Source organism: Ictidomys tridecemlineatus, chromosome 4 (genome assembly GCF_052094955.1).
Source record: "Ictidomys tridecemlineatus isolate mIctTri1 chromosome 4, mIctTri1.hap1, whole genome shotgun sequence".
NCBI lineage: Eukaryota > Metazoa > Chordata > Mammalia > Rodentia > Sciuridae > Ictidomys > Ictidomys tridecemlineatus.
The window spans coordinates 116,021,914-116,035,562 of record NC_135480.1 but is presented as its reverse complement, the minus strand read 5'-3'; the positions used below and the strand labels follow the sequence as shown (position 1 = coordinate 116,035,562).

Genomic DNA, 13,649 nt, shown 5'->3' with positions numbered 1-13,649 from the left:
ATTGTGTATGTTCTCTTGACTCAGTTTGGGTTGATCATATGCCTTTAGAAATTTGTCAGTGTCTTTGAGGTTTTCTGTTTTACTAGAAAATTTGCAAAATAGTTTCTAATTGTGTTCTGTATTTCAATAGTATTTCATTTCCTATAGTCAGATAGAATGCAGGATCATATCTCTATTTTTTTGTATTTGCTAAGACTTGCTTTGTAGCATAACATATGGTCTAGTTTGGAGAAGGATCCATGTGCTTCTGAGAAGAAAGTGTATTGGCTCATTGCTGGATGAAATATTCTATATATGTCTGTTAAATCTAACGTATTAATTGTATGAGTTTTATAGTTTCCTTGTTTAGTTTTTATTTAAAAGATCTGTCCAGTGCTAAGAGAGGTATATTGAAGTCACCCAGTATTATTTTGTTGTGGTCTATTTGGTTCTTATAGTTGAGAAGGGTTTGTTTGATATACATGGATGCCTCATTATTTGAGGCATAGATATCTATAATTGTTATGTCTTGTTGATGCATGAATTTGTTAAGCAGTATGAAATGTCCTTCTTTATCCATTTTCACTAGCTTTGGTTTGAAGTTCATTTTATCTGATATGAGGATGGAAACCCCTGCTTGGTATCTGGTACATAGTACATGTGAGTGGTACTTTTTTTTCCATTTTTTTTTTCACCTTCAGTCTGTGGATGTCTTTTCCTTTGAGATGAGTCTTTTGAAAGCAGTGCATTTTGGGATGGTTTTTTAAATCCAGTCTGTCAGTCTATGTCTTTTAATTGATGTGTTTAGGCCTTTCACATTCAGAGTTATTATTGAAATATGATTTGTATTCCCAGGATTTTTGGTTTATTATTGGTTTTTAACTTGAATTGGTTTCTCTTTGATTGGTATTTCCTTTATGGTAGTTCCTACTTTCACTGATTTTCATTGTTGTTTTTCATTTCCTCCTCCTGGTATATTTTGCTCAGAATGCTCTATAGTTTGAGCTTTCTTGTTGTAAATTCTTTTAACTTTTGTTTATCATTAAAAGTTTTTTATTTTGTCATCAAATATGAAGCTTAATTTTGCTGGATATAAGATTCTTGGTTGGCATCCATTTTCTTTCAGAACTTGGTATATGTTGTTCCAGGATTTCCTGGCTTTGAAGGTCTGGGCTGAAAAATTTGCTGAAATATGAATTGGACTCCCCCTGTATGTGATATGATTCCTTTCTCTTGTGGCCTTTAAGATTCTATCTTTATTCTGTATGCTAGGCATTTTCATTATAATGTTCGTTGGTGTAGATCTATTGTAATTTGGTACATTTGATGTCCTGTAAGCCTCTTGTATTTAATTTTCCAATTCATTATTCATGTTTGGGAAATTTTCTGATATTATTTTATTGAAGAGATTGTGCATTCCTTTGGTTTGAATCTCTGTGCCTGCCTCTATCCCAATAAATCTTAGATTTGGTCTTTTGATGCTGTCGCATAATTCTAGGATGTCCTGTTTATGGTTTCTTACTATCGTCACTGTGTGGTCAACTTTATTTTCAAGAGTGTATATTTTGTCTTCATTATCTGATGTTCTGTCTTCCAAATGATCTAGTCTGTTGGTGATGCTTTCTTTGAGTTTTTTATTTGGTTTATTGTTTCATTCATTTCAAGAATTTCTGATTATTTTTTTCAGAATCTTTATCTCTTTCTTGACATAATCTTTTGCTATCTGTATTTGCTCCCTTATCTCTTTGTTGGTGTAATAAATGGTTGACTATATTTGTTTTCTTATGACATTCTTTAATTTGCATATCATTTTAATTATGTACATTCTGAACTCCTTCTCTGACGTTTCATCAACTGTGCCGTCAATGGATTTTATTATTGTAGTATCTTGGTTTATTTGGGGCACTTTCCTCCCTTGTTTTTTCATGTTTTCTATGTGTCTCCCTTTCTTGTTGTATGGATCTGAGTTATTATAGTTTCTACCCTATAATCTAGTAGTATACCTGCAGATTATCTGTACCTCCTGTTTGTGTTGGGCTTCTAGTCCCTGGGTGGTGTCCCACAATAAATGCTACTGCAACTAAAATTGGTGATGGTAATAGTGGAGAGAACTCAAGATAGCAGTGGGGGTGTCCCAAGATGACTGCAACCACTTTCAGAGATGGAACTGAAAGGGTGGGTTGCTTGGGAGATTAAGCTGCCTCCAGGGCCTATTTGTTGTTCCAAGGTTGAGGCTGCTGCATGGAGAGGGCTATGGTGATGACTGCAGTGTCCCAAGAGTGAGGTGGGGTAGGCCTGGGCTCCAGCATGGGTCTGACAGTTGGCGGGGCAGTCCTGGTCCTAAACTTAGCCTAGGCTTTGGTGCGGGTTGCGGGGCAGTCCTAGCATGTGACTATTTTTAAATGCCTTAATTTCTCAAAGGGTCTCATCCCAATTTCTTCTTAGGGTTCTTAGATGCTTTGGCATTCCTCTGGCAATAATCTCCTGCTACAGGCAACTGTATATTCATAGGCCTATTGTAGCTCTCAAAGAGCTGTGCCTGCTGCCTATCATAGATTCCCCTTGCCTGAGATTCAAGTGGCTTTTGGTTTGAACCCTGAGTTAGACATCACAAAGATGAAAACCTTAGATAGCCTGCAAAGAGGTCATAATTTTGCAAATGCTGTCCTCCCTGCTTTGTTTTATAGAAAGGATAGAGTCAGGGCACTTCTTTCCACAAACCTCACTGTTCTTTATCAGGGAGAAGTGGAGTAGCAATAAATGAAAAACTCCTTAAAATTTATTACTATTTAAAGTGATACCTTTTTAAAAAAATTTTTTTAAACATGTTCTTGTTTGCTGTAAATCTCAGAAATTAGGGCTTTCCTTTTCCATGTTGCTGACATTTCCCTCTATTATCTTGAGGTCAATCCTCTGGCCCTAGGTAAACACTAATCTCCTTTATTTCTTTCTTTTTTTGTGACATCATAGACATAAGAACAATAGTTTTTTTCTGTCCTGAAATTATATATAAATAAAATGATGGTATGTCATATTTGTTTTGGTATCTGAAGTATTTTCTGAAGCATACTGTATTTGATATTTGTGAATGTTATTGCCTATAGTTCTTTGGTTTTGATTGCTCAGTAATATTCCATTGTATAGACATACCAAATTTATTTACCCATTTACCTATTTATGGACATTAGGATTATTTCTTCTTTTTGGCTGTTTTAAATAAAGTTACAGTGGTACTTAACTGTATGTGTTTATAAAAAAACTATTTTAATTTTTCTTAGGAAATATCTAGGAGTAAAATCACTGGGTCAAATGAGAAGTGTGGACAAAGTAATTTTTAGAAAAGCTTTCATAATATTTTTTGAAATTGTTATGCCAGTTTATACCTAAATAAATTTCTATAGATAATTCATGAGAGCTCCATCTGTTTCACAGCTTCCCTAGCCTGTTTTTTGTTTTTGTTTTTGTTTTGAGCTTTGTTGTTTTTTTATAATTTTTATCATTTTAGTGAATGTGAAATAGTATATCATTATGTGTCTTTATGTATTTTTCACATTGACTATTCTTATAGATCATGGAGGACAGATGTGTTTATACATTTATACATTTAACAGATATTTATTAAATAGTATATGCTAGGGAGTGAAATAGTAATGAGGGTTACAATGCTAATCAAAACAGACCAAGCCTCTGACAGCACAAAGCTGCATTATGGGGCATAAAGTCAGATCATAAAAAAAGATACCTATACTAAAATACATTATCATTTTATAATAATCCGTAGTCGGAAAAATAATTGAGTAAATTAGACAAAAGGGACAGGTATGTCTATTTTTCCTATGAAGATCAATAGAATAACCTGTTTGTTGATGACAGGTTGAGAAGGTGACATTTGAGAAGAAATCTGATCAAAATGCAAAAGTGAGTCATGAGCCATGCAGAAGGAGTCCAACAAAAGGCAATGGCGGGGGAGGGGGACGACTGGGATTGTAGCTCAGTGGTAGAGTGCTTGCCTTGCATGTATGAGACACTGGGTTTGATTCTCAGCATCACATAAATAAATAAAATATTATGGTCAGAAGTCACCCCAAAATCATCACTGGAGTGAGAGTTTTCTAGGACACTAAAAAAACTAAGTGTGGACTAACTGGAGGCATTAAAAACTCCAGAGGCTGAGTATTGGGGGAATCTCTGCACTTTTGTGAATTTTATCCCAAGGAGACCCACCAGGTTCTCAGAATGAATATCGGACGATCAGCAAAAGGAAAGTAACCATTTGAAATATGCATAAAGAATTCTGTTTTAAGTAAAGCCTGCCCTCAAGTATTTTGTCAAAACAAATTCTCTGGATGGGAAATATAGGAAATACATAATTCCTTCCTCCTCTAACTAAATAGCAAAACAAAAACTATAATTTGAAGAGACAGAGCAAATATCAAAACAAAACTCAGATATGGCAGATTTATTGAAATGATCATGCTGGGGATCTATAAAAACTATGATATATATTCTAGGGTTACCAATGGGAAAAATGAATCATGTGCAAAGCTGGAGGAGTAATGTAAGCATACTGATGGGAATTCCAAGAATGAAAATGAGATTCCAGAAGTTAAAAAGTTTACAGAAATAAAGAATGTCTTTAAGGACTAATTTTCGGACTGGACATAGTCGATAAAAGAATAGAGTGCTTCAAGATACACCAATAGAAACTACCCAAAATGAGAAGTAAAGATTTATGAAAAAAAGAACAGAAAAGCCAGAAACTATGAGATCATTTCTAAAGATAGAGCAAACATGTCATGCGAATTCAGAAAGGATGAAAGAAAGAAAGAAAAAGAGAAAAAAAAATGTTTAAAACAACAGAGTCTGAGAGTATTCCCAAGGTTAGTGTCAAACACCAAGCTACAGATTCAGGAAACTCAGAAAACACTGAGAAGAAACAATGAAAAAAAGGATCTATACCTAGGTATATTATATTAACAGAAAAAAATTTAAATGCAGAGGAAAAAAAACTATTAAAAGAAACTCAATGGGGAAAACACCTCACCTATAGAAGAGCAAGGAATAAGAATGACATTGGCCTTCTGTTTGGAAACCATGCAAGCAGGACAAGAGTTAGGTGAAACATTTAGTGTTTCAAGAAAAGAATCACCAACCTAGATAAAGACTTTCTCAGACAGACAGAAATTGAAGGGATTTGTGTTCAATAGATCTGCCTTCCATGAAATGTTAAAAGAAGTTCTTTGGAGAACAGGGTCATGGATCAGGAATCGCAGGCAGTTTTGATTAACTCAAACTAATTTTGACCATACTGCACCTGTTCCATCTCCTAGCATGTGCAAGTATAGCTGAGCCTATGCCTACAATCAAGTTGTTCTTTGCCCCTGGCCCCAACCAACACAGAGGGTTTTTTGTTGTTGTTGTTGTTCCTCTTCAATCAGGTGTTACTTTGTCGAGGGCAGGAATAGAATATCAATGCTGTTGTCTCAAGCCCCTGCTACAATGCTGTGCTGAACTTGTTAGCGATATCTTAACAAAGCAGGAACGTTACATCTTTCTCTGTCTTCTTCTTCCTCCTAATTGTGTAAATAGGCACAATTAGGCATTTGTATATTTACAAATGTAACAAAAATGAAAATAGTAATGAACATCAATAATTCTTATGGCACTGATTTGCAATTTGTTTCTACTCTTCCTGAAAATTATTTCCCAATCTCTGTCTACAATATGACAGGTTTTGCTTAGTATTTGGGTCTCTCAAATAATTCCTCCTTCTCTGTTAATCTTTCCTGATAAAATATTTATCTCAATAGTTTCTAAGCTTCCCAAGACTAACGACCAGGAAGACGCTTTACAAGACAGAGTCCTGTCCGAACTCTATATACAGGGAATCAGTAATGCTGAGACACTCACTCATGAATCTGGTTTTCATTCCACCAATGATAGTTCTGTGTACTCTTCTTTGGAAATATTGTGTCTGACCTTTCTTAGTGTTCCTTATTCACTGGGGCCTGTGCAGGGAATGAACTGTCCCTCTTTTCATACTCCCAGCATTTCTAGCCCCCTGTGAGGTAACCTCTCAAGTTCTCCAACAGTATTTACACATCTCCCAGTAACAAGACTATGTTTCTAAGAGGAAGATAAAATATCTTATTAATCTCTATATGCCAGTCTTGAGTATAACATAATTTTTCCCTTACTGTTTTTGTTAAGATTTACAAAAATGCAAACTATTTAAGCAAGGAAGTAGATTGTGCTACCAAGACCATGGAACTTAAGAGGAGAATTTTGAAAGGAGAAGAGACAGGGACTCGATCTTCTTAAGAATATAGATAGCTGCTGGCACGTCATCTGCTTCTGTCAATGAGGTTACATGCTCCTTTGTCACCTTTTCCTACACATATGCTTCTCTGTCCTTGTGGTTTACTCTGCTCTCACAGGGCAAAATATGACCATTCTATGTCTTCTGAGTTCACAGGTTATCAATTTCAGCAAGTCTCCTCATATTGGTATTTCTCTATCTCATTTTCAAATTCCCAGGAGATAAAACCTAACTTCCCAGCTTAGGTTGAATGTCCACTCCTGGTCCAGTCAGATCATGGCTAGGAGTAAATTATTACATATAAGACAAGATGATTTTATCACCAAGTAGTAAAACATGACATTGATGATGATGTGCATAATAGTAATATTTATGGTTTTTCACTTAGTAAGGACGCTAGAGAGCCTCAAGCCAGCTGCAGCCACCTTAGGCATCACATTTTCATTCAACAAATCAGTGATTAAGGCTTGTGGGTATCTCTATTCGAAATATTCTCTGGAAGGCCCCTCGCTGCAGATTGCCTTGTTGATTCATTGGCCATGAGGCCTTATAGGTCCTGGCCCTGGCTGGAAGAGTGGACCTAGAAAGAGGGGATCTGGAATTTAAAGCCCATATAACAGTAGGTAGGTTATAGCAGCAAGGTACTTGTGGGAGATTGCTGTAGGTCTGAACTGGTAATATACACAGCCCCCAAGCTACATGTATCTCTTATGGTGAGGAAGAGCAGGTGGTCAAAATTCTCAGTTCCCTAGTAGGTGCTTTCCACAGGACTTGACAAAAGGGTAAAGCAAAAATTCCTGTTGAATTTGCTCACTGTGGCGGTCTCATCCTGATTAAAAGGAAAACAGAGGCTCACTGGTTTCATTTCATCACCCAGGATACCTGAATCAGCCCACGTTTAAAAAAGAAAAAAAAAATTAAAAAGCTGAAGTAACAAGAAGAGGAGAAACAGGAAGTTTTCAGGCTGTCAAAAGGATGCTTGAAACAGCCTTACTTAGAACAATCAGGAAAGAAAACAGCCATGGTGTTAGGAGGTGGGACAAGAAAAGAGTGATGAGAAGCAAGTAAAGTGAGGCACTAGGAACCACAGGGAAAATAACACACCCAGGAAGGAGCCTGGGGAGTGCAGTGGGCGAGGTGGGGACACTTCTAAATCAAGCCGAGGTAAAGCCAGAGGCTGGCTGGAGGACAGGAGGGAAAGGTGCCGGGAGGAGATAGCAGAGATTAATGAGCCCGAACTGTGCACGTTCCTGTGGGCGAGAGCCCAGACATGACAGCGTGAAGCCACCAAGACGCCCCTCGCTTTGCAGGTCAGTTATTTATTTATTTTGTAACGGAACCTAACAAATTCTAAAACCAGATAAATCCAATTACCCGTGTTTTGCCTTCAGGGAGTGCGAAAGATTAATGGTGGTGTTTTGGCAGTAGCATAAAAAGAAATAGGTGGTAATAACAAGGATGGCTATAAAGAGTCCCGAGAGCTGGCTGTCGCTTTCACCCTGGGCTCTGGCTACTGTCTGTACTCAGGGCTGTGTTTGGTCCCTCTACTTTTGGAGGGTGCAGCTGAATCCACACCGACTCTCGTCCTTTTCCACTGTACAGAGAGCAGAGGAAAAGCCCAGAGCCTTTTCTTAGGCCACACTTTTCTTCTCACTCTTTTTACACCATCTGAAAACATCAGCGCTTGGTCTTGTTTTTGGCTTTACCAAGTGTGACCCCAGGAATGAGCCCACATGACTTCACACAAGGCCTGGGGAATGGTTTGGTATGCTTTTCTTCAGTCTATAGATAAGAAGTCAGAGGGAAGGAGCAGACTCTAGAATCCCCTTCTCCTGATGCTGACTTTGATCTTGAGTGCTTTTCTGTGCCCACTTTTGAAAACATTTGCTTAGAAACACCAGTGCCTTTGGTGCATTTTATTACAGACCAACTTGCAGCCTGGAACCTGGTTACCATTACTTTTTTGAGATAGTGAAACATGTATGAGGTGGTTGGGGGTTGCAGTCTAAATGCAGTGGTCTCCTTTTATATTTTTTTAGTTTTGTCCTGCTAAGTTTCATTGCATAAAATTTCAGTCGTCTTCCCAGCCTAACTTTTGGCTTAAGAAATGTCTTTTTTTTTTTTTTTTTCCGAGATGCCTTGCTTGATATTCACACATTCTGCTTTTTTAGTAAAAAAAAAAAAAAAAGTGATTATTTTTACTGAGATATCATTCACATACCATAAAATCCACCCTTTAAAAGTGTACAATTCAGTGGGTTTTAGTATATTCATAAGGTTGTGCAACCATTGCCACTTTGTAATGCTGGGACCATTTTTACCCCTTTGTCTAAAGAAACTCCATACCTGTTGGCAAGCATTCCCCAGGCTATCTTTTCACTTAGCCCCTATCAAGTACCTCCCGTGCTTAATGAATGTGTCTGTTCTGGACATTTCATTACATGGGCTCATACAATATACACTTCACTTTTAAATTCTCTTATTTATCCATTATTTTATTCACTTGCTCTCTCCTTCATTCCATAACCATTTTTTAAGCTCCTGCCATGGTTCAAGTGTTTTATTCAGCACTGTGAATAGAGATGAATAGGCATGGTCTCTAGCTTTAAAAAAACCATGATTTCAAGGTGGGGGGAAGATAGAAGCAGTTTAAATCATGGTAAGTGCTCGACTTCTCTATAAAGGTCCCTGTGTATAGTCAGGCTCTTCCTAATACTGATGGTTCTGTCCAAGCAGTCTCTTCTAGTCAAGTAGCAACTTTTACACTGGGGAGACTCAGGGGACTGCAGCCTGTTGCCCTGGTACTCAACACTGCTTTCCATGGTTCCATCCCAGCTCTAACTTTGTCCTTGCACTCCTGAGAGCAGGTTCCATTCAGCACCCTAGCTAATTGCTTAGACAAGCATTGACCTGTACAGTATCGTCCACAGATGCTAATAAAACAGATTACTGGGCCTCGACCTAGAGTTTTTGTTTTAGTAGGTCTGATAATTTATATTTCTAGTACTTTTCAAGGTGAGTCTGATGCTGCTTGTCCAAGGATCATACTTTGAGAATCACCCTGTTAGAATATATCCTTTCCCTTTTGCTCTCTTCTTTGGTAGCAAGCCTAGCAACTTGGAGTTTCATGTTGAGGCCTTTCTTTTCTCTCACTAGTCTCCTATCAAGAATTCAAGCCTGTGAATAAATTCAGGCTCAAGATTTGAGGCCCACATCACCAGCTGTCTGCTTACACTCCCAAACATTGCCTATTTCTCAGTTTGGTGGTTTCCTCTGATCCCCACTAATCATGTATACTAAATTCCACCTATTGTACATCTCACCAAAATCTATAGTTAGCTTCTAGGCCAAATCTAGTCTTAACATTCCACCTCTGTAGTTAACTGAGTCATATACAACAATGCCCAAAGATTAAAAAAAAAAAAAAAGTGGCCAGCCCAACATGCCATTGTTATACTTCCTGCTCCTAGCTTTACTATTTCATAAGGTGATTATAATGACAAAGATGGCAACGTTTTACAAACTCTGGCATTTTATGTTGGCAAGACTGCACTGGGAAGGAACTGTGAAATAGAAACTTCTATAACCTTTATAATTTAAATGTTCTCATTGAATCATTGAATCCACTTGTAGGATTGGTGGTGATTGGGAACCATCGCTAAGAATGTCTAGGTTTTTACAAATTTAAGAAAGACCAAAATCTTTATCTAAACTTATTAGGGGCGGGGGAGATTGGATTATTGGAAATATTATAAAACGAGGTCAACTGAATTTAAAAAAATCTAAGATGCAGTGGCTTTGATATTCTTATTTTTGCTTTTAAAAATGAATGTTTCCCAGACAATAGAGTATACACACCGCATGACTCCAATTTTAGGAAGCCCAAGAAGAGGCAAAACAAATCAATGATGATAGACATCAATATAGTTATCACAGAAGGTGGTAGGAAGAGGCTTGGGGGTAGTTCTAAGTACTGGTGTGAGGAAAACTTGTGGCACTGTGGGAGTATTTTATATTTTGACTTGGGTGTGGTACCACAGTGTCTTTATATGTGAAAAAAAATCATGGGGCTACTCTGATTATAAGTGTCCTTTACATTATCTTTACTTGATGAATGTTATTTCTCAGTAAATAGAACAACAAAAATATGCAAAATAGTTGAAATCTAAATGTTAAAAGTATCATTATAAGAAAGGGAAAGGCAGATTTTATTCACGTAATTAAATTAGTAAATTAAAGATTAGATTGTGCATTTACCTTATTGTGAGATAATTTTCAAGACCAGTGACATAGAATTAACCCTAATCATAAAATAGGGAAACATATTAAAACAATTTAAAAAATAATGTGACCACTTCATATAGAAATGGGGGAGAATGTGTAGAAGCATCTCTCAAAAATTATGAAACACCAGAAACTAATAGCTTATTTTATCCATAAAAAACCGGTAGAACTAAAGTTCCATTTATTCCATTTTAAGGTACAGGTATGAGAGTTTGGAGTGATCTGAGTAGGTCCTTGAATTACATTAACCACTAACACCACCACAGTAGAAAACCTGGCCCAAGAGGTGGAGATTGATGATCACAGCTATTGTTCTGCATATTAAGGATGTTAGAACAACCCCCTGGTATGGACTCCAAGGAAGGTTTAAAGTGACTAATCTAGTCCTAGGTACCATGGTAACCTGAAAATCAACAGCCTCTAGACTTAGAATTTCTTTAGAGGACACTAGGTACCTTAGAACACCTTTGCAGGATTTTTCTTGCCCTGTTTCTCAGGAAGAAGCCCCTGTCTTCTAGTTCTATCAGTTGCAGTCAATGCCCTCTTTGTCCAGTATCTTCAGAGCCAGAAAGCCTCGTTCAGCATAGATAAGAAGTAGGAAGCCAGGCTAAGAGGGAAACAGGCCAACTACCCTGGAGTTAAGCAAACGCACATATATCTGATACCCAGCCTTCAACTTTAATCCATAGATATTAATTAACAGAGAGAATAATAACTGTCTTATTCAATCAGCTATGATAAAAACAGGCCATAGCTGCTATTGAATGCTAATTGTCAGTTGATGTCAGTTTCCGAGTGTGAGCAGACACGTGCAAGATATAATACAGCGTTTCCAATACATGTGGTGGTGTTAAATCCTCGTTATGGTGTCTTAATAATCAATTGGACTTGAGCGTACAATATTTGTCTAATTAACTCCACATTGACACTCAGGAGCCAGGCTTGCTGGCCACAGATGATGGATTAGTGACGGTAGCTTGGGCTTGATTACTGGGAGCCGTGCATACTCTATGGCATGGGGGGCTCATCTCCAGGGTCTGGCATCCGCAAAACAACCTCAGCGGCTGGATGTGAATCTCCTATCACCGTTTGCAATAAAATAAGGATGAGAAAAATAATGCTGCCTTAGTTAAGGTTTAGTTTCCTAGTTATTAGAAGGGCCTAGTCTTTGGTCTGCCATGTACTGCCCACAACCATGGTATCCTGAGACCCCTTCATGACAGTGACACAGTTCCAGGGTGACCTCAACTCTGTTCTTTCTATATTTCCCACTCAGGTGTCTCTACAGAGTCTTGGCCATGAGATTCTCTACTTAACTCTCACATAGGTTACTTTTCCTTCAACTAATGTTTTACCTCTTTCATTCCATCATATTCCTTTAGCTTCTGGAGGTCTAAATAAACTATGCACTTATGTTATGTACTTACTCTGTTTTTATATCTTCATGTACATCTTCTGTTGTCCTGCTTTCTTTTAGGGCTTATTGTCTTGAATTCTTAAGTTGTACGTTCAGGTTTAGGGACTGTGAATTTACTGACCTCTCTGTGTCTTGATAATTACACGGAAATTCAGTGGCACCCATATCCAATCAGAATGCTAGTGCACAGAGAGAAGAAGGAGAGGAGACACAGGACTCCGGTTTTCCTGTTTCACTTTGGCATGGTTTGGCTGCACTGTGGAGACCCAAAGTCATGGAGAAAAGGGGCCCTTGGGGGCTATTAGCACAAACTCTTGGTAGGAAGTCATCTCTCTTGGAAGTGATGGCTTTGTAAAGGTGACTCTTTGTTACCTATCTATACTGTCCCATTTTAAAGGAGTACAGAAAGACTTGTAAGAATGAATATGTATCATGTGTTGCTATCAAATTGAAATTGATGAAATTACATGTCCTGCCACAATGAAAAATAAAGGATACTGGACTGGGGTGTAGCTTAGTGGTAGATTTTCTGCTTATCACACACAAAAATCTAAGCACCCCCTGAAAATCTCCATAAAACAAAATGGCAGGTAGATCAGATACCTGCATATTAATATAAATATGTATTTGCTGATGGAATTGTAAAAATAAAGAATTTTACATACTCACACATGTAGACTTAAGGATCTTAGGGGTGAGGAAACATTTTGTAATCACAACAAAAATTCCAAATCCAAAAGAGGAAGATTGACATGTGGATAGATGGACCTCATTAAATATGATAGATTGAAACAAAAAGAAAACACAAGCATATGAAAGGCAACTGGTGTACTGGGATAAACAATTAATAATAGTTATAGCTTTAATATATAGAATATATAAGAATAGCTACAATTCACTATGAACTCAAATTATACAAAAGAAAGCAGACAAAGGATATGAATCAGCAATTCACTGAAATAAAAGAGTGCATGAATATGTGGAATGATGCTGAGCCTCAGTAGTGAGATACAAATTAAATCATGAAGAAAAAATTGCCCCATAAGAAGTAATTTAAAAAATAACAGTTTGTGTTAGTGAGGACCCTAGGAATAAGTCATTTTTGAGGCATTAATGATACAGATATAAAGGCATGAATCTTTTGGAGAAGATAATTATCATATCTTTAAAAGATAAGGATTTAGGTGGCTCAGTGGTAGAGTACCTGCCTTACATGAGTGAGGCACTGGGATCAATTCTCAGCAACACATATAAAGATGAATAAAATAAACGTCTATCAACAATTAAACAAATATTTTTAAAAGTTAAGGATTTAAATGGTGATTGGCTTTCAATCCCAATATCAGTTTAGGAAACTTAGAAAACAATACTGGTATGGTGGCGCCTGTCTGTAATCCCAGGGACTTGGGAGGCTGAAGCAGGAGGATTGCAAGTTTGAGATGAGCCTCAGCAATTTATTGAGGCCTTAAGTAACTTAGCAAGACCCTGTCTCAAAATAAAAAACATAAATTAAAAGGGCTGGGTATGTGGCTCAGGGTTGTATACCCATGGATTAAATCCCTAGTACCTCCCCAGCCCTCCAAAAGGATCTAGCCCATGGGAAATGGTGGCCAGAAGAAAACAGTGGAAGCCATCTAAATGGCTAAATAT

General features: G+C 37.5%; 1 protein-coding gene across 6 annotated transcripts in view; it reads left to right on the top strand.

The window, feature by feature from the left end:
• Opcml (opioid binding protein/cell adhesion molecule like) overlaps nt 1–13,649 on the top strand; it is a 1,131,302-nt gene that overhangs the window by 635,475 nt on the left and 482,178 nt on the right. The gene's annotated exons all lie outside the window — the stretch shown is intronic.